The sequence below is a fragment of the Lissotriton vulgaris genome, chromosome 9, assembly GCF_964263255.1.
Source record: "Lissotriton vulgaris chromosome 9, aLisVul1.2, whole genome shotgun sequence".
NCBI classification, from domain to species: domain Eukaryota; kingdom Metazoa; phylum Chordata; class Amphibia; order Caudata; family Salamandridae; genus Lissotriton; species Lissotriton vulgaris.
In genome coordinates, this window is record NC_141697.1 from 252,863,605 (window position 1) to 252,890,616 (window position 27,012).

General features: G+C 46.5%; 1 pseudogene; it reads right to left on the bottom strand.

Annotated features, from left to right (window-relative positions):
* Positions 1–660: 660 nt before the first annotated feature.
* Positions 661–26,721, bottom strand: LOC147689947 (large ribosomal subunit protein eL32 pseudogene; annotated as a pseudogene).
* Positions 26,722–27,012: the final 291 nt, after the last annotated feature.

Consider the following 27,012-nt stretch of genomic DNA (forward strand, 5'->3'; position numbering starts at 1 on the left):
GAGGACAGGAAAGACACCTGAGCATGTGTAGCAGCCAGGAAAAGCGAATGGTCTACTAGCTCATTGCTAGGCAATAAACAGTAAGGACACAATGTGCACTATGTAATAGTTTAAGAAAGTACATAATGACAAAACACTGACACGTATGATATGAGAATGCTTATCTTGACTGCGAGCAGCAGGAAAACAGGACTTTTTCTCAGTCAAGATATAGGGGACACTGGACCCTGATTTATCATACCATACTTCTGTTGTCTTCCCATTAGCTTATTGTTGCATAGCCTCATGGGAACTGTAGTTGTTCATTGTTTCTTGACTGCTGCTGTTTAATAAATGCAATAATAGGATTCTCCCATCTTGCCATAACATTTGATAACACTTGCAGTTATCTTTCCCTTGTCATTTAACAAATATCTGTGGTTTGGTTGCCACATGACCTGATGGCAACAGCATGTAAGCCACAGACGTGACTCTTTACCTATCTCAAAACTCTTACTGAAACACAAACTGAAAATTATCCTCTCACAAGATTACAACAAGCATTGGCATAGCCAATAGGTCTCGCTTTTTAGACCTTATAAGTGTTTAGCCATGCAACAGTTGCACCAAGAATATTGTGCTGATCACTAAATACTTATAAGGTCCCAAAGGCGAGACCTATTGAAGTTTACAGTTTTTATTTGCAAATAACAGCCGCAAAGAAAGAGCAGTCTACTCGTTCTCCTCGCTGCGCAGTCTGGCGTTTGGATTTGTGAGTTTGATGGCAAGCTGGGCGACCCTCTCTACAATGGTCTTGCGGTTTTTGGATGAAACATTGTGGGCGATCTCAGCACAGAAAGACTTGTTACTCATCATTAGCACCGCCAGCTCCTTCACGTTGTGTACCAGAAACTTTCGGAAGCCTGAGGGTAACATGTGCTTGGTCCTTTTATCACTACCTTAACCAATGTTGGGCATCAGGATCTGGCCCTTAAACCTCCTGTGCACTCTGTTATCAATACCTCGTGGTTTGCGCCAGTTACGCTTAATCTTGACATAACGATCAGACTGGTGACGAATGAACTTTTTGGTCCTTTTCTTAAGAATCTTCGGTTTGACAAGAGGTCTTGGGCAGCCATGATTGCGGCTCAAAAATGTCCGCCTGCTCCGCTGAGAGGCTAAAGGAAGAGACCTATTGGCTATGCCAATGCTTGTTTCGAGAGGTGTGGGAGCTTAGTGGGCCTAGCAGCAAATGCAGAAATTTGAGCATAGTCTGCATGTGATGAGTACTTTGAGCAGTGACCCCAGCAAGACCATCTTAGCCTTTCACCCATCGGAGGCTGGCAAAAAGAGCAGCAAGTAGATAGGCAATAGGAACACCTTTTAATTAATAATCATGCATTTATCCATGCACCACATTGGTCACCCATTCAAAAAACAACTAACCTTTCATCCATCCGAGTATTCACCCATTGACTCATAAGTTCACTCATCCATCAGTTCATTAATGAATGAATTGATGGATGAGTGAACTTATGAATCAATGGCCTATTCTCAGAATTCTCGGAATCAAACTCTCACCATCACACTATGACATACAAAATAGCCAAATAATGTTTTTATTAAAAAAAGAGGCTGATTAATGCGTGCTGTACGCCTCTCTAAGCAAGCTACATGAAAAATACTGATGTAAAAGAATCGAGTAACCAATAACTAAATGCGCAAGGAGATTTTTTTTATTTTAACATACTGCCCGTGGTTTAAGAAGATACTGAGGACGGACTACATATCCTATGATGCCCAGAGTCGGGATTATAAGATACTGAGCAGCATATTGGCATCGAGGCTGCTTGGGCACATGCGCTCTCTGGTACATGAGGACCAGGCTGGATTCATTCCCAAGCGAAACACAACCATGAATATTCGCAGGCTGTTTCGTTTGTTGGGGGAACCGCACACGGAAGCCCCATGTCCGGTAGTCCTCTCAGTGGATTTGGAAAAGGCCTTTGATAGCCTGGAATGGGACTACCTGCGCAGTGTACTACTGCGGTTCGGTCTGGGAGAGGGCTTTGTCAGGTGGACTACGGTACTGTATGCCTCGGCGTCGGCCAGGGTGAGGGCAGGCCCGCTGATCTCCTCGCAATACCCGGTGGAGAGAGGCACGAGGCAAGGTTGCTCATTATCCCCGCTGCTTTTCGCGCTAGCTGTGGAACCACTGGCGCTATTGCTCCGGTCGGGGGTCCACTTTAGCGGTTTGCGGACGTCATCGGGCCCACATTATATATCGCTATACGCTGATGATCTGTTGCTCTTCTTTGAGGACCCGGTGGCTGCCTTGAATGGGGCTGCGTCGGCGCTCACGGCTTTTGGGGAAGTCTCAGGCCTTCGGGTGAATTGGGCCAAGACCTGCCTGTTCCCGGTTCGCAGGGGGACGCCCAGCTCCGACATCAGTAGGGAGATTAGATGGGAACCTGACTGCTTTAAGTACCTGGGGGTGTACATATACCATGACCCGACTGACCTCCTGGATGGGAACATAGCTCGCTGCACTCGCGCGTTGCGTGGCAGCATGGACTTCTGGGCTACCCTGCCGCTCTCGGTAGCAGGGCGGATCGCCCTGCTGAAAATGGTGGCACTCCCCCGGCTGCTATACTACTTCCGTGCGCTGCCGATTTGGATCCCGCCGGCCACCTTCCGTCTATTGCGTTCTATGGTGGTGGGATTCCTCTGGGGTTCGGGCCGCCGGAGAGTGGCCCTCAAGACCCTGATGAGGCCGAAAGCTGAGGGTGGTCTTGCGGTGCCGGATTTCGAGAAGTATTACTTGGCAGCGCAGCTACAGACCTTCACCCAGGAGGTCGCCAGGGAGTTCCGAGGCCCGGAGACCGAGAGGGGCACCGGGATGGCTAGGCATGTTATCTCCTTCATTGCGTTGCGACAACGTCTGGCCTTGCAGGACCTGACGCTCGAGGAAAAGACCATTCGTTTATGTTGGAACCGTGCCCACGCCCGGGGACCGTTGCAGTTGCCATATGCACCTGAGATACCACTGGGTATGCTGACGGCCCTGCCTCACGGAGGTGATTGGTCGCGCCTTTGGAACTGGGAGGACGCGGGACTGCAGCTGGTGGGAGACCTTTACGAGGACGGGGCGCTATTGCCCTTTCAAGAGCTCATAGACCGCTTTGACATTCCTCGTGGCGACTTCCTCTTGCATACGGCCCTGATCCGAGCGATTCAGGTGCACTGGAAAAACGGCCTGGAGGAACCGCCTATGTCCCCGGTGTGCCAGTATGTTATGATGTCCGCGGGAACGGTCAAGACGGTCACATGCCTGTATAGCAGACTGATTAATGAGGGGTTGACCCCCCTCACCACCTTAAGAACCCGCTGGGAGGCAGACATAGGGAAGGAGATTCCGGAGACGACCTGGTCACAACTCATGAGGCGGGCCTGGAAGGGCGCACGCCACGCCCGCTTCCAATTAGTCCACTTCTACGTACTCCACAGGGCCTATTTGACCCCGGCGAAGATCCAACAGTACTTTGCCACGGATTCGGCGAAATGCCCCAGGTGCCGGGCGCCTGGGGCGGACCTCCTCCACATGCTGTGGTCTTGCCCGGCGTTGTCCTCCTATTGGCTTGGAGTGGGAGACACCCTGAATAGGGTAACGGGGAGGTCCTTATCGGTTGACGCGGCGGTAGGGCTCCTACACTGGTTCCCGCACACCCCCAAAAATAAGATCTCTAGTAAATTTATCGATCTGGGGCTTCTCCTTGCTAAACGGGAGGTGACCAGGAATTGGAAGGCAAGGGTTGGTCCAACAGAGGTTCGGTGGCACGGCGAGCTTTTGAAATGGGCGGCGGGGGAGAGCACGTTGCGATACCAATTAGCTAGGAGGCAGCACAACGAGAAAGCGCAGGAGGCGGCATTAGAATGGGAGACGTTAGTGCAGGCCCTCAGGGATTATTGCGCTTCCAGCGATTCCGAAAGTGATGATGCAGCACAACCCGAATCCCGATAGCCAACTGTACTTTAAACATCTATAACATTCTCGGGGAAATCTCCCATGGGTCTTCCTACACGCATTTCCACACACTGATGGCAGGGTTGGGGGGGGGTTCTACCTAATTCACTGGGTTGTTGGGGGGGTTTCTTTTGCCCTTTTTTTGTAGGATGTTTTAGAAAAGCAGATGAAGATTTATGGATCATCCGGACCAGCTCCGACCTCCTATCGGATCCCCACTGGTATTCGCCGCCCGACCCTCGGGTTGTGGGCTGAATGGCTGTGTACACATATAGCTTGTCAAAGGGAGATGGGATGTGTTTTACTCTTCCTGATTGAGCCTATAATGCTGGTCCAATATGTAATTTTGACTAATTCCTGCAATAAAAATATATTTAACAAAAAAAAAATGATGCCCAGAGTCGGTTTCCATGCATGCACCATTCCTTACCTCAGTTTCAAACACCATACCCCTTGTAAGTGAACACTCTGAGCCTTTCCTCACCGTATGCATCTCGACCGGTATGCTCCTGCCCTCTGTTTATTGTGCAGGGGCGGGGGCTGTGGGGTGGCAGGAGTTGAAATGGCACGTGAAAGGGGGAGGGTACGGCCCTGTATAGAAATATTATACTACCCCAAATACATACACACATCACTACCACTACTTTCATGTTCACATGGTACACACTACCCACATCAGGTAACGATACAGCGCTCCTACAAAAATAGCTCATTTCTACATTTAAAAAAATAAATACAAGTCAATGACTTGTTCTTTTTTGCTTGCTTTCATTAAAGAAGAATTATTATGCAGTATTTAATAGGCATGCACGTTGCTTTATTACGTCTGGCTCTAACCAAAGCACCTCTCCGACCCGTGGGATAAGAAAGAGCCCTGCCCGCGGCTGCAGTCACGTTTATGATGCCCAATTAAGGGTAATTTACATGCAGATGATAAATTAACAGCGAAAGATTGGCACGTCTTCCCTGCCCATAGTCTCTCGGTGTCAACACAACTTACACAACCAGGAGGGCAGCTTTGCGCCCTCGAGGTCAAGTGATGTCTATAAATACCAGAAAACAAAGCGCTGTGAACGTTTGAATCACCCAAAAAGTGCCTGGTTGATGAAAAAGGGAGAGGGGGCAGAGCCTGTGCTTGTAAGTGTGTTTTAATGTGGAATTAAGGTGCCTGGAGACAGGGCCTGCCGGTGCAGCAGTGAAATACGCGGTTTAATAGGGAAAAGTAGCTGCTTATTCTGTGGGCCCCAGCTTTTTATACATGAAGCAGAGAGCTTGCATCAAGCGAGCCAGCTAGTGTATGTGACCTGTTATGGCTAGGGCTACATATATGTGGCGAGCCAAAGTGAGCAGCTGCATTTAAACAATTGAATAAAGATACGCTTGTGGATGCACATTAAAAAAAAACTGCTGGTGAACAAAGCTCCATGAGTCCAGTAAAATATTATTGCAGCACCGCAAAAAGCTCTGCACTGTCCAGTGGCACCTAAACAATACAAAAAAACATACACTCGTGTGTTCGCACCTAAAAAAAAAACGGAAATCAAAGGTCAAACGTACCGCAGAACAAAGCTCCGTAAAAAGCTCTGCATTGTCCTGTGGAAAATAAAGCTGACGAGGAGGGAGTGGGAGAAGGGAGGGAATTCACGCCCTGTAAGGCTTAATGAGCCATTACAGAAACCCAGATGGGAGCTGTGCACGTGAATGCTCTCATGAATGCAAGTTTCAGGCTGGCAAAAGCCTGCCTTTGGTAGCACGTTGAAAACCCCCTTACTAAAGTCGAGCATGCAGCGCATGAGCTGCTCTAGGCTTGACATAAAAAGGAACTTGATATACCTGGGAGAGTTAGAGCAGCTGAGCAAAGGCTTCCCTTGACCCAAGGCAGGAAGCGTTATGGAGTGAAATCAGAGATCAATGTTGTGGTAAAGATTACCGACCCTAATCCACCACTGTTCTATCTGAAGGGAGTGAGGATGCAGGAGAAGTGGTTCCACTGCAGACACTCTCACTCTAGGGGGTAATAGAGGGAGGGAGGGAAAGAGATAGAGAGAACGACTGGAAGGGGCCCCACCACACTTCAGGTTGCATAATTCATACAGTAGCTCCTCCCCAATATTCGTGCTAGTTGCAGGCAGGGTGTGTTCATCTTTGATCGTTTGTGCATCTCCCTTGCATGATTCACTTTGCTGGAGGCCGAGGACGTGAGAAGGACGGGGTGCTCAAGCAATGGCGCTCAACAAATGTGTTTCTGCCATTGCCTGATGCCTGGTGCCTGTGGCTGTTACAATTTGTGCCATAAATGTGTATATCCTTCTACTATTTTACAACCAATCTGGAACACCTCGAAATGTTGTTTGCACAATTATGTTTTATATGGTGTTTTTGTACAATTAATGTTACTAGCTGCCAAGGCGCTACATGTTATGTGGAAAACATTTGGCCAAATCCATTTAGGCAAATAGCATTTTGCATGCTGGGATTTTTGAATCAATTACTATAATAGTAACATTAAAGCTCATATCAGTGTAGAGGGGTTACAAGTGAGCAAGTTTGCAACCTCTGACCAATCTGTTAATGCATTTTAAAGAAAATAGGCTTTTAGCTTTTGCTTGTTGTTCGGGGGTGTTTTTCTGCCTCTTATAATTCTATGCATATTAGACATGTTGCATTTTAAATATGTAAATTTAAACTGGTTTCGGAATCCCATATGACTGTGACACTATTTCTGGAGATGTCCCTTCTAGAGGTATCACTGGGATCATAGGTCACCCCACCTTGGAAATTTAGAAGTTGACTCCCCTACGGTGATAATATAATTCCACTTTCTTGATTTCCTGTAATGTCACATCCCTTCGTCTCAAGCTCTTGACAGGACAAGTTCGGCAAGCCTTTCCCATTTTGCCTGACTTTGCACAAAGGAAAAATGTGGTTCCCTAGCCTAGGTAGAACCAGCAGTGATTTCCTGCTGCAGGTCGACTCTCTGTATAGTTCCACTAGCAGCCCGTCCCGACGTTGTCCGGGTTTGAATTGGTCCCGGCCAGTAGTATATTGTTTTGTAGGATTTCGTTTTGATAGCATTTCTTATCTGTGACAGGCCTGTGAAACGCTCATATTCACAGTGCACTGCTGATGCACTTAAGAGTGCGCGTTCAGTAGTGTGTGAACTCGAGTTTCCCTACTTTATTTTTCCTTGCAATATTATATAGCGCGAACTCGACAACATGGCATGAGCACAATTTACATTACAGAAGAACACATTCATTTGTGGTAGGCACGGGGAGACAAAGCGATTTGCCTGGAATCACAGTATGTTGAGCTGATGCCGAGATTTCAACGTAGCTCCCCAGCTCTAAAGTTCGTAATTCTAGAACTTGTGGCGGGAGGTGTGTCTAAAAGTGTATGTCGGTGATGGCCATCAAGGAGAGAGACCTGTGCATTTTTCAAATGGGTGGTCAAAAATATGAGTATGTTGCTGGAGATGTGGGCCGCTGTGCCACTAATGTACTTACCGGGGGAGGGTAAACACCCATTAATCTGCAACTTTCTTTCCGCATACCATCACTCCGCATACTTTCATTACAAAAGTACCATGACTCCGCAATGCCATTATAACGCATGGCATTACATTGATATGCTTTTACCACGCATACATTTACAACGAAATTCATTGTAAATGCATGAATGGTAAAAGCATGTTTTTTTTTAAATGTCTGGATAAGGTAAGTATGGGTATAGGGGTATATGTTTTGGGGTACTGAGGTATATGTTTTGGGGTGTTTGGGTATTTTAAGGGTTCAGATATAGTTTTGGGTTATGGGGTACCGGGGTAGTTTTAGGGTTTAGGGATAGGTATGGGTTTTGGGGTACAGGGGTATTTTTAGGGTTCAGGGCTAGGTTTTGGTTTTGGGGTATAGGGGTATTTTAGGGTTCAGGGGTAGGTTTTGGTTTTGGGGTACAGGGTTATTTTTAGGGTTCAGGGGTAGGTTGTGGGGTACAGGGGTGTTTTTAGGGTTCAGGGGTAGGTTTGGGTTTTGGGGTACAGGGGTATTTTTAGGGTTCAGGGCTAGGTTTGGGTTTTGGGGTACAGGGGTATTTTAGGGTTCAGGGGTAGGTTTTGGTTTTGGGGTACAGGGTTATTTTTAGGGTTCAGGGGTAGGTTGTGGGGTACAGGGGTGTTTTTAGGGTTCAGGGGTAGGTTTGGGTTTTGGGGTACAGGGGTACTTTAAGGGTTTAGGGCTAGGTTTGGGTTTTGGGGTACAGGGGTATTTTAGGGTTCAGGGGTGATTTTGGGGTACAGTGGTATTTTTAGGGTTCAGGGCTAGGTTTGGTTTTGGGGTACAGGGGTATTTTTAGGGTTCAGGGGTAGGTTTTGGTTTTGGGGTACAGGGTATATTTATAGGGTTAGGATGGGTTAGTGTTTAAGGGTGTTGGGGTATTTTAAGGAGTAAGGGTGGGTTATGATTATGGGGTGCAGGGGTATTTAAAGGGAGCAAGGTGGGATTAGCACACAATATGAGACATGACATGAAGGGTGGAACGTACCACACGCCCCCAACGTTTGTCACGCCCCCAGCACACGCCCACAGCACAACGCAGACACGCCCACAAGGGACTACTTTGCTGGCACGGTTCTTTTACCTTTTAAATGTATATGGTGGGTGTCTGCATAGCCTATGTCCTTCTGCTGCAACTGCCCTTTCCAACGCTGTACTGGGTGTTGTGATCGGTGCTGTGGTTCCTGAGATTACCCGCCTCAAAGGTTTGGGCTCTCTCTTTATTATATTAGCATAGATTAGTATAGATAACAAGCCATACCTGGAAGCCTCGGGTAAATAGCCAACCTTCACTAGTCTATGACAACCAAATCACTGGGCCATTCTTTGCAGACTACAGTAAGCAGCCTACCCTCTCTTACCTAAGCAAAACCAACAACTCATATTCTGGTGTCCTGGGACGAGTAGCCCACCCTAAAATAACATACTCCAAACCAACCATTAATATCCTGCTCCAATAGGACAAGAAATCTACCCTCAACCTTTTCCAAAGCAACCAATATTATCCAGCTCTCCTAAGGTAAGCAGTAAACCCTCAAATAATCTACTCCAAACCACCAATAATCCCCTGACATACAATTCGTGGATAAGTAATCCATCCTCAAATAATCTACTTTAAACCAACCATTAATATGCTGCTCCAATAGGACAACCCTCCCTCAAACAACCTACTCCAAATCCTGCTATCCTAGGACAAGCAGTCTACCCTCAACCTACTCCATACCAACCATTATTCTCCTGCTATCCTTTGACAAGCAATCCACCCTCAAATAACATACTTGAAACTAGCCATTAATACCCAGGTCTCCTATTATATTAAGCCCACCCTCAGAAGCTACACCAATCAAACTCCTGAACATCCTTCTGGCAGCCTATGACAGACAGTCCGTCTTTTCTAGCCTATGCCAAACCAACAATAAATATCCCGTTAACAGAGGGCGAGAGGTACATACGTATGTATATATGTAGCATTTAGGTAGCACATACCTGGCCAAAAGGCAGCAGAGCACTGTACATGGTCAAAGGCAAAGATTCAGTCAAGTGTGACAGGATGGGTATCTAGTTTGTGGACTGTTACTGCATTCTAATGTATTGTTCTTTAAAGAGGTGAATCTTCAGCTATTTAATAGATTAGAGCAGGGTTGGTGCAGTCCTGATAGATTCAGGGATATTGTTTCTTATGTTAGATGCACAGTCGGAGAAGGTCTTTTGCTTTGTTGTTTTCTTTTTTCAACTTCTCTGTCTCAAGTCTGATGGTCGCCTACCTGTGGTTGTGCTGAGAGCCACCTGAGATGGTGAACTTCTCAGGCAGGTAGACAAGTGTGCTTGTCTTTAAAGCTTTGTAGATGGTGCAGCTAGTTTTGAAGATGGTGCAGCCCACCAAGGGGAGCCGGTAGAATTCAATCAGGTTAGGGGTAATGTGGTCATATTTTATCAGACCCTTAGTGATGTATGCTGTAGCATGTAGGATGCCCTTAAGAGGGGCCAGTTTGCAGTCTAGGAAGAAGTGGAGCAGGGCATTGTCACCTTCCAGATGCAAGAGTATGAGAGTTTGAATTGTAATTCTGAATTCATGTTCTGGGAGCAGTGGTTTCCCTTTGTTAAACAGGTCACCTTGGTTTTGTTAGTGTGATGAAGAATCAGGTAGGCAATGGCATCCATGTTGGTAGCAGGTGCAGGCCGTGTTTGAGGCATTGGTATCTGGAGCAGAAAAGACTTTCACATATGGTTGAGTTTTGTGTGCTTATTGGTGATGAACTTATCTGGGGCTTGACAGTTTGGGCTGGACTGTTCTGATTTTAGCAAGGTCAAGGCTGATTTGCAAATAGCTGGATCCAAACTGAGACGGCATGGTGTGGAAAATAATGATGGATTAGGATGGGACCTGTAGTAATTACCAGTGGCTGAGATTAATTCAGGCATTCCAGCCATCACTTTTTTGTATACTTTAGTGTATCGCCCTAAGTGGGATGGGGATTTCTGACGTGGGTCCTGTGCACACTCTGTCACTGAAACCAAGGTGCACCAGGCTGATGAGGCCAGAATAACTAGGGGGAAACCTGTCATTGGTTGCTTGTGTGTAGGTTCAGGGAGGCCCTGGCTTGGCAGTTTGAGCTGTACCGATTGGGGCAGGGTCAAGACGGATTTGCATATATTTGGCTCAAACTGAGGTGACATGGTGTGCAAAAAACACTGGATTGTGATGCGTCCCCAAGTAATTACCAGTGGCTGATATTAATTCAAGCATTACATTGATCACTTTATTGTATACTTTAAGGCAAGGGTCTGCAACCTTTTCTGTACTGAGAGCTACTTATGTTCAACGAAATGCATTGAGAGCTACTAATATTATTAGTGTTGTATAACCTGCATTTTTTAATATGTACATTAATTCAACCAAGTAAAAGCTTTATAATTTAATAAGCTGGGCTGCACACAGGAGAGCTACTTAGAGGTAGCTGGAGAGCTACAGAAACTCACAAGCTACTGATTGGGGACCTCTGCTTAGAGTTATCTGTGAACAGAGCCTCAAGGGGTTCCAAGTAGACTTTGAAGACGATGTTGAGCAAGATAGAACCCTGGGGAGTGCCTCAGGTGATGAGGATCTTCTGGAATCTGGAGGTGCCCAAATGAATGAACTGGTGTTGGTCGGATAGATAGGAAGAGAACCAGTGAAGTATGCTTTTGATGAATGCCATTCAAGACTTCAGTTTGTGGATGAGGGTTCGATGATCAATGATGTAAAAGGCAGCCGAATGGTACAATTATATCAGGGTTCATCTTCATCTGTGATCAGGAGGGTGTCTTCTATGAATTCTATGGTAGCTGACTCTGTATCACGGTGATCAGAAGCTGGATTGATAAGAATGCAGGGGAGGGTTTTTGTTCATGCTTGAGTTGTCTGGGAGACTCAAGTCGCCATGGGTGGTGTTGTGGGTGTATTCAATTGATGAGATGGTGATGAGATCTGATATTTTGTTTATGAAGTCCTTGTCTAACCAGGATGTCTGTAGATAAGGTGTTGCAGAAAGTGGGAAGTAGAATGGGCAGAACTCCATGGAAATGAGTGTTGCGTCCTTTCCTATGGGGCAGAACCAGGACCTGTGTGGGTCAGGAGCTCCCTTCCCTTAGATGTGTACACATTCAAATTGAAACAAAATGTTTCTCCTCTTATTGCTAATCAAATGACTTCAATACCAATCTTCAATGCGTTTTATTGATTTTTCATCATTTTTTTATTCATAAATTTCTTTCTTTCCAGAAAACTTTTTCATGCATCTTATGTTCTCAGATGCAAAAACATTTTATTGCAGTGTCATTTACACCCAATGCATTTCGGGTGGTATTAGACCAGAGGTCTTCAAACTTTTTGATGCCGAGACCCCCTTGCAAAACCTTTTTAAGGGTAAGGACCCCCTTCGGACAAAAGTTTCTAGAAACTGGTACTCCTCATCATCATCTTTTGACAACCATAAATGCGCCTGTTAGACCTCATCACATCCATCCATCATTCATCCACCCACACTTTCACACATCCATCCATCCTTTCATCCTTCCATCCATCCATCCATCCACATGTTCATCTTTCCATCCATAAATCCATCCTTTACCCCTCCACCCTTCCATCCATCCACCATTCATCCACCCACCTTTTCACACATCCATCCATCCATCATTCATCCATGCAACCTTTTATCCATCATTCATCCATGCAACCTTTTATCCATCCATCCATCCATCCACCCTTTCATCCTCCCATCCATGCATCCATCCTTCATCCATCCACCCTTTCATCCATACATCCATCCACCCACCCTTTCATCCATCCATCCACCCATCATTCATCCCCCCCACCTTTTCACACATCCACCCATGTATCATTCATCCATCCATACAACCTCCTGGCGCTGACACTAGTTTTACCCTGGCTCTCACTGAAATACTTGCTCCTCACATCAAAGCTAGAGAACATTTCATTCTACTTGGCGACTTTAATTTCCATGTAGATACACCAGAGGATCCTGATACCAAGCTCCTACTGGAGGACCTTGCCCTACTAGGCCTACATCTACGAAATAGTGGTCCCACCCACAGAGGAGGCCATACCTTAGACCTTATTTTTTCTAATGACCCATCAATTTACTGTCAACCCCCCAAATCAGTACACTGGTCCGACCACAGCATGCTGGAATTTTCCTTCATGCAACTAACTAAACCTTCCGAACCCTCTGCTACCAGGAGCATTAAACGTAGACCATGGCACAAGATTTCCCCGGAAGCATTCGCTGAAACATGGAAAACACCAACCTTTTCCGACTCTGATAACCCTGATTCGGCCCTGGCCAAACTAAACAACACCCTCCTCGATACAATAAACCTCTTAGCTCCTCAAAAATTGGTCAAATTACCTACGACTAATAACAAAAAAGAAATCTGGTACACGGAAGCACTAAAAACTGAAAAACAAAAGTGCAGAAAGTTAGAAAAACGATGGAGGAAGAACCACTCCAGTGAGAGTAAAGAGCTCTACCAACAAGCTGCCTCCTCTTATTACAAAAATATAAAAAAGGCAAGGAAAACCAGCCTACAATCCCAAATAGATGAGGCAGACAATTCTACCAGAGAATTATATAAGATTCTAAGAAGTTTCACAAATCCTACAGCCTGCGAAAGTCCTGATATTTTTTCTCAAGATTTGTGTAACAAAATCTCATTATACTTCGAGGATAAAATTGATACCATCTACAATAAAATACTGGCCAAACACCCCAACAACACAGAGACGGTTGACGTTCTCTGCTCACAAACCAATTCTGAAACCTTCACTGACATCCCTGAAATTTCCAAGGATGATATAAAATCTCTATTGAATACTACAAAAACAGGGTCCCCCCTTGATCTCCTCCCCCCCAGAGTGATGAACATGCTTAGCACTGATCTCTGCCCCTTTATCCAAAAACTTTTGAACCTTTCTTTCACAGAACGTAAACTCCCCCAGGAATGGAAAGAGGCAGTGGTGAATCCTATTCGGAAAAATGCCATCTCCCCTTGGACAGAGCTCTCCAACCTCCGTCCCATCTCTCTGCTGCCGCTCCTGAGTAAACTGGCTGAGAAGCATGTTAATACCCATCTGTCCAGGTTCATAGAGGCGACAGGGGGCCTGGACCACTCTCAATCTGGGTTCAGGCCCAACTACAGCACCGAATCAGCTCTCCTCTCCGTGACCGATAACATCAAGATGTCACAGGATAGAGGAGGCTCAATGATTCTGGTGCTGTTAGACCTGTCGGCCGCATTTGATACTGTGTCCCATAAGATCCTCATGAGCCGTTTACAGGTAGTGGGCATAGGAGGACAAGCCCTCTCCTGGCTGGAGAGTTTTCTGTCCGGGCGCTCACAATCCGTCAGCCTGGGACCATACCGCTCCTCTTCCAGGATGCTCACGAAGGGGGTGCCACAGGGCTCATGCCTAAGCCCCACATTGTTCAATGTGTACGTGGCCCCCCTTGCTGAGATTGTGAGAAAATATGGATTCACCCCGGTGTCCTACGCTGACGACACCCAACTTCTATACCCTTTCCATTCCCTCAACTCCAATGTTAGGGATAACTTCGCGGAAGGCATGAGGGCCATCTCCAACTGGATGGCTGCCAATCGCCTCCAATGCAACGTTGGAAAAACGGAGCTAATGCTTTTTGGAAAAGCGTCCATACTATGGTCCCCCGACTGGTGGCCCTTAGACCTGGGACCAGTACCCACCCCAAAACTAACAGTAAAAAATCTGGGGGTGAAGCTGGATCAAAATCTCACCTTGAAGGAGCATGTGAACGCAGTCGCTGGGGCATGCTTTCACACAATTGGTCTGTTAAGAAGAGTCTTCCCTTACCTTTCAGACAACTATAGAAAGACCCTAGTGCAGACTATGGTGATAAGTAAAATTGACTACTGCAATGGACTCCTTATACAAGCCAACGAGAGCGCTATTAATCGCCTCCAGGTAGTCCAAAATACAGCAGCAAGACTGGTCTTGAATGCCCCCCCCAGAACCCCCTCTAAACCCCTGCTGCGAGAACTGCATTGGTTGCCAATACGACAACGCACCAAGTTCAAGATCTGTTGCATTGTTCACAAATGCCTGTTCGGGAAAGGCCCCAACTATCTGTCCCAAAAGCTACCCCTCTATAAACCTGACAGAGCCTTACGGTCAAGCAACCAATTGCTACTCAAAACTCCTCTGGTTAAAAAAAACCAGACAAGGTGGCAGAGCCTTTTCCCTGGTAGGGCCTAAACTCTGGAACAACCTTCCAATCGGCCTAAGACAAACCTCTAACCATTCCTCCTTCAGGAAGAAACTAAAAACCGTCTTATTCATGGAAGAATAAATAATCCAACATCAGTCGACAACCACAACTTCTGGTAACAACAGCCATTCCATCCTGCGAGCAAAGCGCGGAGATACCTCGTAAGGGGTCGATTCTTGCGCTATACAAGAATATAAATAAATAAATAAACCTTTTATCCATCCATACATCCATACATCCATCCATCCTTCATTCGTCCACCCTTTCATCCTTCCATCCATCCACCCTTTCATCCATCCATCCTTCATCCTTCAACCCTTTCATCCTTACATCATACTTCTAGCCTTCATCCATCTATCCTTCACCCATCCACCCTTCACCCATCCACCCTTTCATCCTTACTTCCATAAATCCATCCTTCATCCACCCACCCCTTCATCCTTCCATCCATACATCCATCCTTTACCCATCCACCCTTCCATCCATCCACCCATCATTCATCCACCCACCTTTTCACACATCCATGCATCATTCATTCATGCAACCTTTTATCCATCCATACATCCATCCACCCTTTCATCCATCCATCCACCCATCATTCATCCCCCCACCTTTTCACACATCAATCCAAGCATCATTCATCCATGCAACCTTTTATCCATCCATACATCCATCTACCCTTTCATCCTTCCATCCATCCATCCTTTATCCGTCCATCCTTGCATCCATCCATCCACCCATCAATCATCCCCCCACCTTTTCACACATCCATCATTCGTCCATGCAACCTTTTATCCATCCATATATCCATCCACCCTTCCATCCATCCATCCTTCATCATTCCACCCTTTCATCCTTCCATCCATCCACCCTTTCATCCATCCATCCACCCTTTAATCCATCCATCCATCCTTTCATCCTTCCATCCACCCTTTCATCCATCTATTCATCATTCATCCACCCACCTTTTCACACATCCATCTATCCTTCATCTTTACATCCATCCATCCACCCATCATTCATCCACCCACCTTTTCTGTGCCTCTCTCATGGGGGGGGGGGGGTCAGTATCTATCTGCCCTTCTTCCTTCTTTCCCGATCATGGGAGGGCATCTCTGTGCCTCCCTGCTGGGGGCGGGGGACGTGTCATGGGACTCACAGCTCCAGGCGCGCAATATGCATTGACCTCAAAGGGCTACACTACAGACTGCTCCCCCAGCCCCCTCCACCCCCCCCCCTCTCCTCCTCCCCCAGCTCGAAACAGCTTCAGGGACACACACACACAGCCACACCCGAGTACTTGACCGGTCTTTAGAAGACCTTTTACTTGTTAATGAGGCTTTGATGTTTTTCACACCTCGGTGAGGCCTTCGATCATCCCATCGCCAGGAACTGCGTGCTCTGGCAGAATCTGCGACCCCCTTCCAAGGACTCCACGACCCCCCTGGGGGTCGCGCCCCACAGATTGAAGACCTCTGTATTAGACCCTTCTTTGAGGGTTTCAAAGAACGCTGCAATTTTCGTGGGGAAAGCGCAAGGAACCTTTTGCGCTAACGGCTATTCTCACAGTATTCTGACGCGTAGCGTGAGTTACGTCTATGTAAATATTCAATCCAGAACCAGGACAACATATTGATAACTGCAAGGTCTTTTCCTTTCTTACGAGCACCTTCAGATTCCTTTATAATGTAGCCTATGGCAAGAAAGATGGCTAATTTGTGCAAGGTTGTGTGGGTGAGCCATGTTCCTGTGATGAAGAGTGCCTAAAGGTTTTCAATAGGTGATGAAATCTGCTATGTTTGGGGAATGAAGCACTGCAGAGTGTACATTGATGAGCATCAGAGGGAGCTTGTTTGTGGGTCTTCGGAGGTTAGTGTGCTAGGCATAATGTTGGGTCTATGTATTGTGAGGATGCCATGTACGTGTTTTGTGGTCTATGTCTGGGAGTGATTGTTGAGTTGGGCTGTACAGATAGGTAGGTGATGCACATGAATATGTTTAAATTGTAGCTTGCAGTGGAACAGAGATTCTGGCCCAATATCCTTCCTACAGGAGAAGTCTGTGTCTCTCTGCCCTTAGCAGGTCAAACAATAAAAAGCCTTGTTAGTGTCTGTCCTTTGCTGGGGATGATCTGGAAGTAGGACATCCTGGGGATTTGACTGAAGGGGAAGGAGGTAGGAAGTGATGTTACTTTGTTTACAGCTAGACGCTGGGAATTGTAAGGATATCACTTCTTGTGGAGTTGGATGAGTGGTCATGATGAGCACCCATCATCATCTCAGGAACTCTTCTAGGAGTATTTTGGCACTGTCACCCACTAGATGAAGGCAATCACCTAACGCTTACTGCAGAGGAGAAAGAGATTCCATACTACGGGGGAGGGGCCCCTCCCTTTAGTGAGTTAATTAGTGGCTTAAGCCCTCTGGGCACAGCGTCAGTTCCTGTCAACTAAATAAGAAACCTGGTCATTAATTTTGGCAGGAACCACTTTGAAGGCTTGAGCCTCAGGTCACAACATTCTCTACCTCATAACTCCTAAAACAATTTGTACTTTTCTTTCAGGAGACGTTAAGAAGACCCTCATACAGACTGTGATGTCTTCACTATGGTGATTCGATCTCCCTTGGCCTTTCTGAATATTTCGTTCACCAGGTGTAGGTCACCTGGAGCATGGCATCACCGTTCTAACCCTCACTGGCTTCCCATCAACAGTCGAATCATCCTAAGAGTCAGTGTATATGTCACGAGGCCATCCTCAACTCTGGCCCAATGTTTTTGTGAACATGACATAAAAGGCATATCCATTGCAGACTTATGTCACCATCTGCAGCCCATCTGCTGATCACTCCACAGATTCTGCATGTTAAAACCGGAGGCAGAGACCTTTCCTATGTCACAGTAAGCGCATGAAAAACTTTCCTCCCCGTTCATTTAACTTTCCTTTTAAATTATCTTCTCTTCTATAAGGCTTTGAAGACCTGGCTCTTCCCCCCATGAATCTCATACTAACACTATAGATCTGCTCAGCTTTTTACCATCTATCCTCACAAATATGTCCCATCTCCAACAGCACCAAGATAACGTTTTAGGCCCCTGATGCAGTATCCTAACTGCTTTCATTCATTTATCTATCTCAGGCAGACCCATCACAGGTGAGTACATACTGGGAGAGACCCATGTTGAAGATGAGCAGACCAATAGGAAGGGTGAGCAGTCCAATTGAATTACATTAGGATCTGTAAGACGGTCACAAAATGCTGCAGCCGAAGTGAAACAAAAGCAAGGGAGAAAAGATGGAAAAGAGGAGCATGTTACAGATGGAGAAACATTGACAAAGGAAGACATGAGGGATGAAAAAGAACCGATAAGAGGGAGGTAAAGAAAAAAGGAAGAGTAGGGTGGTGGGAGAGATAGACCAATGGTGGAATCAAGACTAGGCTGCCTTGGAATTCAACAACTCCATATTTTATACGTGGCCTGCAAGAAAACATTGGATCCTGTATTTATTTTTTTGTTAGTCAAGCACTGTCAGATAAGCTGCCATCATTCAAAGTCCAGATGTGCTACACTGCATCAGAGGGGATGTAGTTAGCAAGTCCCAGTGTGTGCTGCAATGGATGAGATTCACTGCACTTAACCTAAAGCTTGTTAAAGGACTTGCCTTGTTTGGATGCCATGGGGAGACAAAATGCACGAGAGGAACTGTACTTGTCAGAACATGTACATTTCTATCATAGAATCTGCACTCGTCAGCTAAGAGGCCATGCTAGAGTGTATCAGAGAAGCTGCACTCGTCAGTTGAGAGCGCTAGAGTGAGTCATAGAATCTGCACTCATCGGATGCCAGATGTACTACAGTGTATCAGAGGAGCTGCACTCCTTCAGATTCTACACCTTGCTACAGTGCATCAGAGAAGCTTCACTCCTACAGATTCCAGGCCATGAATAGGGTATCAGGGGAGTCACACTCCTTCAGATTCCAGGCCATGAATAGGGTACCAGGGGAGTCACACTCCTTCAGATTCCAGGCCATGAATAGGGTACCAGGGGAGTCACACTCCTTCAGATTCCAGGCCATGAATAGGGTACCAAGGGAGTGACACTCCTTCAGATTCCAGGCCATGAATAGGGTACCAGGGGAGTCACACTCCTCCAGATTCCAGGCCATGAATAGGGTACCAGGGGAGTGACACTCCTTCAGATTCCAGGCCATGAATAGGGTACCAGGGGAGTGACACTCCTTCAGATTCCAGGCCATGAATAGGGTACCAGGGGAGTCACACTCCTTCATATTCCAGGCCATGAATTGGGTACCAGGGGAGTCACACTCCTTCAGATTCCAGACCATGAATAGGGTACCAGGGGAGTCACACTCTGTCAGGGCTTTCGTGGTTGCTCCTCAGGATTGGATTGATGCTATAAAGGGGGCCCTCCTCTAGATCATCCTAAGTCTGGCTATTAAGTTCGCAGACTATTAAGGTGATCAAGCGGGGGAAAAAATAGGTCCGGAGGGGAACAGCTGGGCAACCGGAACTGGAAACCTGAAATATATAAAGCAGGGAATGAATGGAATTGTAACCCTCAACGGGAAACTTATCGACACAATAAGCTACGCTTTTCCTCACCTGAAATATCCTACAGGTATACTGAAGCAAAGGGTAATAGAAAGGGCCTCTTCTAAATCCCCTGGTTCTCCTACTTAAAGACACAACAAATGAAAACATTAATTAGCCACTGTCTTTTCCTCTTCGTGTGACAGTATTCAAATGAAAAGAGGATATGCAGGTACACCTACCCAATAGGACATGAAGAAGACCTTAAAGCCCAGGAAGTACCTATTACTCTTTCCAGTAATTACCATACAGAGTATGAAAAGGAATTCCCCTCCGAGGTAATTATATGAACAGCACAAGTCAAGGGTAAGCGCAGGAAGCGTTAGAGTCAAACCCCTACACTATTCATATATCACCTGAATGGAGTTCACCCAGTATGTTCCTGGTAATCAACCAGTAAAAGAAACAAAAAGATGCCCAGCACAAAACAAAAACGCAGAAAACACAGCGTCTATGCAGATACGTCTCTGCAAGCACAAACAGAGATGGAACTCCCAGTAGCAACAAGCGGCACCAGAGACTAGGTGTCCGGCCAGGATAGGAGGTTCACACTCCTAATCGGTAGTTTATAGCAGGAGAGAATAAGCAGTTTTTTTACTGGGAATGTACGTAATACAAGCACCCCCCAGATCAAAGGAAAACCTGAAACAACGTTCTCCACACTCGATCTGGGCGCTTCCTAAGCCCCTCCAAGATAATCCACAAGTCCGGGGAGACACCGGTGATGATGACACGATCTCTCCACTCATGATATGGGCGCTTCCTAAGCCCCTCCAAGTAAATCCACAGGTCCAGGGAACCAAAGATGTGAGCGGCTCTAGCCCACTGCGACCAACGCCGACTGGAAAACAGGAAACACAAGCAACTCTCTTGCTCGCCAGGAGGAATAATCGGCAGCGTTTCTTTCCGAACATGCCAGGATATTCCCTTCCGGGCGCATAGCGTCATTGCAGCGCGCCACGCTAAGGATCATGGGGATTGTAGTTCTTTCAAGCCCATACAGAACTCGGACTGCAGGCAGTGATCTACCAGCGGCCGGGGAATCCTGACACACTCCTTCAGATTCCAGGCCATGAATAGGGTATCAGGGGAGACACACTCATTCAGATTCCAGGCCATGAATAGGTTATCACGGGAGCTGCACTTGTCACATGTAAGGCTCTGCTATATGTGCACCAGAGGAGGTCCACTGAGCTCCTCAGATGCTAGGCCATGTTAAACTGTATAGTAGGAGCTACAGTGAGCTGATGGCAGGCAGTGCTCTAGCCAGGTCATGCTACATTGTATCAGAGACGCTGCACTAATTTAACGCAGAGTGGTGCAACATTGCATCAGAGGAGCGGCACTAATTCAGATGCCAGCCTGTGCTACAGTGTACTAGAGCTGCACTCACCAGGTTCAAGGCTGCGCTTCAGAGTATGTGCATTAATCAGATGCTAGGCCTTGCCACATTGTTTAGAGAGACACTCCTCATATGCCAGCCATGTGACAGTGTATCAGAGCCTCAGACGGTCATGGGCACCATGCTGGTCGGTTCTACTGATACCACTCTCCTGACAACTAAAAGTGACAGTGCAATGGAGGCCTGGCATGAACCCGGAATGAGGACAGAAACAGGCAGTGACCCGGGAATGGATGACTGTGTAAAGGACAGGGCTGGCTGCCAAGTCGAGGGTGAACCAGCCTCTTACTTGTTCTGATAACATATCACTGCGCGTGGAATGGAAATGCCCTTCAGAGTCGCACGCCTCACTGGAGCTGAGGGCAGGACGGGGGTTTGGACAATGGCAGCATGTGATTTGACTTTTAATGGCGCATTCAGCAGGGCTCTAGTGGCTGACAGCAAGAGCTTTAGGTGGGAGGGTCCCCCTGATCTCAGACGTGGCGGTAATGGACAAACATTGGCAATGCCAATAGGTCTCACATTTGCGAGATTTAGAGCTATTGGCGTTGTAAATGACAATATCGTTTACCCATGTGTTATGGAGTGGAGTGAAATTATGTGGGTTGGATTGGAATTGTTAATTGTGGAATTGTGATGCGAAGAATTGTATGGTGTGGAGTGGGTGTGTGTGTGTGCAGTGGAATTATGTGGATAGTAATTATGCTTTTTGAGTGTACTGGAATTATGTGGAATGGAATTGTGTGTCATGGAGTGGAATTATGTGTAATGGTATTTTGTGTTAAGTTTAATTGTGTGTTGAATTTTGTGGCAAAGGGCCAGATGTACGACCCTTACATTTTGCAATTCACAAATTGCGAGTTGCAAAATACAATTTACAACAGAGTCTCAGACACTTATAGCGATTTCTAATGGGGTCGCAAATTGCCTGCCTCATTATTTATTTTTAAACTTTATTTAGCGTTTTCTTAACAGACAAAGGCAATGCACTGAGATCATTCACATTTTGACACATACATGAGTACATAGTTAAGCTGACATGTTTTCCTCACAAGCACAGATAAGGTCGTGAAATAGAACATACATCAAAACAATAATTCTTGCTCGGTCCGACTCAAGCATCTCACCACTTTCCATGGTTATCAGCACATCATTGATAGCCCAATTAACCCTTTATGTTGCCGCAGAAGAACCCCTGAACCAGGGAGACTGCAGAACATATTGGTTCCTGAAGGGGTGTGTTTCCCACGCCCGTCTACCCTACTCCTGTCGGGACAATACCTTGCTCTTGTTGTGTGGAGGGATCTGTCTGCTGTGAGGCTAGGAAGGTTCTGAAGGGACCCCAGATATCTTTAGGTCTCGAGGAGGGAGGGATAGTATTGGCATATAGTTCACTCTTCATAGAGCATGATGCCAAGCTATGGAGCCAACTCTTAATCTTAGGTGAATGCCTGCTTTCCCAGTGTATAGCGACTTCTCTTTTAGCCATCAATAAGCAGATAGCAACAAACCTACGGATTTTCTGAGGAAATTGGGTTACATAACCTAATTAGGCAATTTCTGGTAGAGGTATTATCGACCTTTTAATCATACTGCTTAGTGTCTTGTGTATGCCTGTCCAGAAGGCATATATGTCTGGGCACGTCCATGCGAGGTGGGCAAAGTCGGCGTGTGGGGAGTTACATCACTGACAACAGTGTGATCTAGCGGGGTCCATCCTGTGTGCTTTAGTTGGGGTGATGTACATTCTGCGTAGGAACTTGAAATGGATCAGTTTGTGGAGACATTGTTCGTTACTGCACAACAGGCCGCCCATTGTTCGTCTCTTATGGAGTTGCCCAGATCTGTCTGCCAGGCGCTCCGTATCTTGTCGTCGTTTACTGGAATAATGTCAGCACACGCCTTGTAGAGCTGGGATAAGAGAAAGAAAAGAAAAATTTCTGTCAAACAAGGCATACCGCGGAACTGATTGGCCTTGGAAGTGTGTTCACCCACGACTGGCCCATCCAGCCCGGCTCGTGGTAATTACCCAATTCTTACCGGGCTCCCAATTTCACTCCCATGACCCCAGGCTCCAATCACCACGATAACCCTTCACCAAAACACTATATTCCCCGCCACTAAGCACCACTGCCACATAAATGAACGCGGTATGCCTTGTTTGACCCGGTCTTTTGCACCCCAAACACGAGCACATTGAGATCCGTGCCCTTTGGGAACACACAACTGCATGTGCACACGTTGCATTTTGCATGACAAGAACGGTTGTTGACGAGCACTTTAGCCTTTTAGCACTCACTCTGTAAAGATTTGGTACAGAAATTTTTCTTTTCTTTCTCTTCCTGTTTATACCCTACAGGCTCACTCGACAAATCAGGCAAAGTCAATTTTAGTCCTGAAGATGATCCCACTATATTATTGGAGATAGGGATCGAAACGTTCGTCGACTGTTTTGCAGTACTGCTCGTTGTATGATTTTTAACTTTCTCGGCAGTTACTGTGGGTTTGTGCTTATTCAAGAACTTCTTGCATTGTATTATAAGCCACCCTGTTCTCCCTGTTTGCCTGTGAATTCTTTGTCCTTTTCTTTTGTATTGTCTCCCCTTGACTTGGTACAGGCTTGTGCCCAGTTATCAATGTGCGAATTGTTTTCGCTTTATTCTGTTTATCTTTACTATTTTGAAAATAAATACTTCTAGGTCCGGTTGGACACTGTAGAAAAAAAACACAGTCTTTATCTTTAGCCTGTGAAAATCAATCCTCTAGATATCATAAAAAACCTAGGACCTTTGTAATATAAAAACAAGTAGCTTAACCCATGGTCCTTGGCCATTATTTTGGGTTCCCTTGTATACTAAACCTACAGTAAATAAAAATGGCACAGTAAATAATATTGCACGGTCTGATAGTACAGCGCTACAATGACTTATAATTCTGCAGTGCGAGCAAGTCTGGAAAAAAGCGCTACGCTGACTAATAGCTTCTAGGAGTGCGAGCAATGCATGGAATTCCGATCGCTACGATACCAGGTTAAAGATCAGGGAGCAGCGAGGGGAGCGACCGCTTCTGAGAAGCTCAGGACGGTCACAGCGCTATTGCCGGACGAGTAGGGCTTACACTCACTGTGGGAGGGAGGAGCAGCTGGGAGGCGGGAGCGGGGTTGCCACGCGATAAGGAAAAAGGCACGACACAGTACCGTTTAGCCGGAGCCTAGCAGTGGGTTGACTGTACAACAGGGCTGTAGTCGCGATAAACCCATTGGGCATCCCCATTCGTTGCATTATGGACAAAAAGAAGGGCCATTCTAAAGAATCAAAAGCCTCTGTGTCTAGAAGGATCGCCGCTGCCGAGGTATCTGGGTTTATTCTGTGAAGGGTATTAAATAATGTACGTAAGTTGAGGGCAGTGAAGCGGTGGGGCACAAAGCCAGATTGTGCAGGTGATATTATAGACTCCGTTAATAAGGAGAGACGGCAGGCGAGAGCCTTGGCCAAGATCTTGTAGTCGAGATTTAAAAGCGGCAAAGGTCGATATGAGCCGCACAGTAGGGGATCTTTTCTGGGTTTAGGAAGTAGCATTATGACAGCTTCACGGAGAGTGGGTGGTAAAACCTGCCTCTCCATCGCTTCAGCATAGACCTCCAATAAACGGGGAATCAATAGATCCTTGTACGCCTTGTAGAATTCAACCATAAATCCGTCAAGGCCAGGGGCAGTGGAGGGGTTAAGGGCAGAGATGGCCTCATCAATGCTGTTCTCTGACATGGAATCCGCTAGGAAGTCTTGCATGAACTTTTCAAAGTACACCAATGCAATCTCTGACAGGTAAGTTTCCTGATCTGTACGATCCTGCCCTATTCTGGAGGTGTACAATGTTTTAAAATAGGAAAGTAATTCCTTCTGAATTTCTAGTGGGTCAGTGGTTTGTTGTCCAGATGCAGTTTGTAGCTTGGTAATGTATGCCTTCGCGTACGGGGTCTAATCATTTGGGCTAAGACCCGTTCCGGGCGGTCTCCTTCTTCATAGACCTTGGCATTGTGGTACTTCCCCATAAAGAGGATTTCCCTTTTGGCGGTATCTCTATATTCCAAGAGTAAAGTTGCAGTCCAGGTTCAATGCCTGCAGCTGTCTCGAGTCTAGAGCCCCAAGTTCCTTCTCCAGGCGGGCTAGGGATCCACAAAGGTCCCGCAGCACTCCGGCGCTCTTGGAGATGCACACACCTCGCATGTAGGCCTTAAAACCCCCCCATAGCCCTGACTTGGAGTCAACTGAACCTGTGTTTATGGTAAAATAGTCTTCTATTGCTTCCCATATTTCCTACCTGAAAATCTCATCCTCTAACGCGCGATTGGGGAAGCGTCACTGTCTCTCGAACCCCTCCGGGTGGGGAACCCTTAGGGATAGCAGAACTGGGGAATGGTCATAATAAGTTCTGGGGAGTGTCTGAAAACTATGAAGCCAGTTGGAAATCTCAGGGGTAGCGAGCCAGTAGTCAATCCTTGTCCATGTGTTGTGGGGACTAGTGTAATGGGTATATGTAGTATGTCCTGGGTCACATAAAGATTTCAAGGCCTTGGGCGCTCAGGGCTTGGGGTCTGGTGCATTAGAAGTGCTGTCTATAGGTAAGTTAAGAGCGATGTTGAAATCGTCCCCTATCAACAGAGGCACAGGGCCGAGCTGCATCAGTTTACAGAGCAACAAGTAATAAAAATCTAGGGAGTCTGTATTGGGATCATAGACACAAATCAATGCCATCCTGTGGCTCATTAGTGTACCCACCACTATCACAAATCTGCCCTCGGGATCACATGCTAGAGAATGGAAATGAAAAGGGTTGCGTTTATGAATGAGAATGGTCGTGCCCCTGGCATAATTACTGTAATTTGCGAAATACCTATGTGGTCCACAGCTTGCGGCAAAGCGGGCCGGGTCACCAGGGGAAAGGTGGGTCTCCTGCAAAAAGGCCACATCAACCCAGTGCCTGAGTAAATAATGGATTACTTCTCGTCTTTTGCGGGTGTCATTCAAACCCCGGACATTCCACATTGCAAATGTGACGCTAGAGGGGTCCGAGTTATGACCTATCTGTGCCATGATGTAAGTTTTGGATGGAATCTGATGAACAGCAAACGTGTGTGTCTGCAAGGTGCATACATGTGCATATCTGCTTTGGTCTCAGTGCAAAGCAACAAAAAACAATCCCCTCCCACCTACCCCCACCCAGACTGCCCGCCCAACCGGAAAGGTAATACCAACTTTAACCAACCATCACATTGTACCATGAATAAACTTAACAAGGTGAAGAACCAATAATTAGGGTATATCCTGTTACCTCCAAAATTATTACGAGGTGAACACCAATAGGGGGGCGATAACTCTCCATCGGCATACTGACATATGAAATATACAATACACAATAAACCAATTCTTAATATAAACAATGAGCGCTCAAATGTGCGGCCTATATCCACAAAGAACGAGTCAAGTCAGTCAGCCGGGACACTAGCCACAGAACAAATCCATGCTCGTGTCTGATCCGCTGCGTGGAGGGGAAAGTCTGTCCTTTTCAGAGGATTGTTTGTTGTTGTGTATATCAGTACGACAAAACTCCTGCACCTCTGTGGAATTCTCGAAGACCCGTGCTCGACCATTGTTCTCCACCCGCAGTCTGGCCGGGTATAGCATACCTTATTTCAGCCCTAGGTTCCTAAGTGGTGCCTTCACTCCTAGATATTTCCTCCAGGCTTCTTGCATAACTGTAAAGTCGGGGTATGACACTTTGGAGCCCTGCCAAATTGTTTTGCCACGCTCACATGCCAGTCGCAGCGCAGTGTCTGTGTCTCTGAAGTTCATTATTCGAGCGATGATGGGCCTAGGCGAGCATCCTGGGTTGTGTCTAGGGCCTAGCCATCTTTGGGCGCGTTCAACCACAAATCCCGGAGTGAAGGCTTCTCATCCGAATATATCAATCAGGATTGTCTCTACTAGGGTGTCCATACGACCCCAGCTGTAGATTCAGGCATCCCCAAAATGCAAACGTTATTGAGGCGACTGCACACCTCCAAATCCTCATTCTTTATTGCGACCTCCTTGAGAATACGGTCCATGCGATCGAGTCTTTTTAAAGACTGCACCATCCCGTCC